This window comes from Penaeus chinensis, chromosome 32 (genome assembly GCF_019202785.1).
Source record: "Penaeus chinensis breed Huanghai No. 1 chromosome 32, ASM1920278v2, whole genome shotgun sequence".
Lineage (NCBI taxonomy): Eukaryota > Metazoa > Arthropoda > Malacostraca > Decapoda > Penaeidae > Penaeus > Penaeus chinensis.
Window position 1 is genome coordinate 6,160,595 of NC_061850.1, and position 1,611 is coordinate 6,162,205.

The following is a 1,611-nucleotide window of genomic DNA, read 5'->3' on the forward strand; positions in this document are numbered from 1 at the left end:
ACATTAATAAACAATCAATTAATCATAATCACAGCACTGGCCTTTTCACAAATTACTTAATATGCCGACATAAACAAAGTAAACTAGATTTAAAAAAAAAAAAAAAAAAAAAAAAACACTTTACTGCGTTAGCTAAGTGTTAAACATTCAAAAGAAAATGATTTCACAAAGTTCATATATGAAAAAAAAAACATAATCATATTAAAAACAAATGTTGAAAAAGGGGAGGTATTAAATATAATAATGCACGAACGGGGAAAACATAGCACCCAAGTCGTAGTATTGTTTATAGTGTTTGTATAAAATAATAATGACGCTGAAGAACATTATGAAGATGGTAAATAGTAGACAGAGAAAATGAAGTTAAAATCTCCGTTTCTGTATCTTACACAAATACTCCTATGCTTCCGTGTGTGAGTGTGTGCCTGTGCGTGTGTCAGCGCTTATATGTATAATGTGTGGTGAATGTTTGTATACAGGTGTGTGTGTGTGTGTGTGTGTGTGTGTGTGTGTGTGTGTGTGTGTGTGTGTGTGTGTGTGTGTTCTGTGTTTGTCTGTGTGTGTGTGCGCATGTGTGTACTTCTAAAAATAGAATTTGTGCAATAGTAAGTGATTTTGAAGATACGAAATTAATTGAGTAGTCTACCTTCGTAAACAAGCTCCATTTTCTTCTTTCTTCATTAAGAGAAAACGAACCATTACCGGGTTAACTATTTAAGATCGACTACTTGCTTCTATTTTCATTTAAAATACTGGCACTACCAGATTTAAACAATTTTGGAGAGATAAACTTTAACAAATTTACATCGAATTACATAAACAAACCCAAAGAACATGCACTGTCACTTATATTACAGCAAACCGTTATCGCTTTTCAGTGGACCGTGTTTCTTAGACAATGTTTTTCATTACTCGTTCACATTATCATCTACTGGTGTTATTAGTACTGTTTGTACTGATCACTCCAATATCAACTTTAAACATGAAAAAAATCCTGAGAGTACTTCACATTTCCTTATATTATGTTATTGCCTTTACTAGTTATCATTTATAAGTACATGATACAGTAAGGCATTATCGCATTGCCGATAATAGTATTGTAAAGATAATATTTATCATAGTAGATAACGGGAAAACTTTCAATGTTTTTTTTTCTCAACAACAAAGTCGTAATATTGGCCACTCCATGGAACAAAACATTTATTGCATTTGTTTGAGGTTAAATTCAGTTACTTTTTTAGAATATTAGCATATGTCCAGGCTGGAATTTCTATTAGCACCTGGAAGGATATTTCCTTTCGACAAATATCCCCCAGGATAAAATATATGAGTAATTCCCTTTTCATTTGCCACTGAGGTTGTCTGCTGACTGTCAGAACATTTCATTTCAGTTTCTCCTTAAGCTCTTCCTTCGGGGCAGCGCCGTGTTTAGTCCCAGTCGTACCTGCTAATTCACAGCATGTATTTCTGGCAAAGGTATATTCGAAACCGGTCAAATTCATCTCTTGTATTGTGAAGATATTCATTATGTATTATGTCTTTTCTACATAGGTCACTGCAGTTGGGATATCCATTGTGGTTATGAAGCTCCGTGATGGTCTTTTGTTTAAG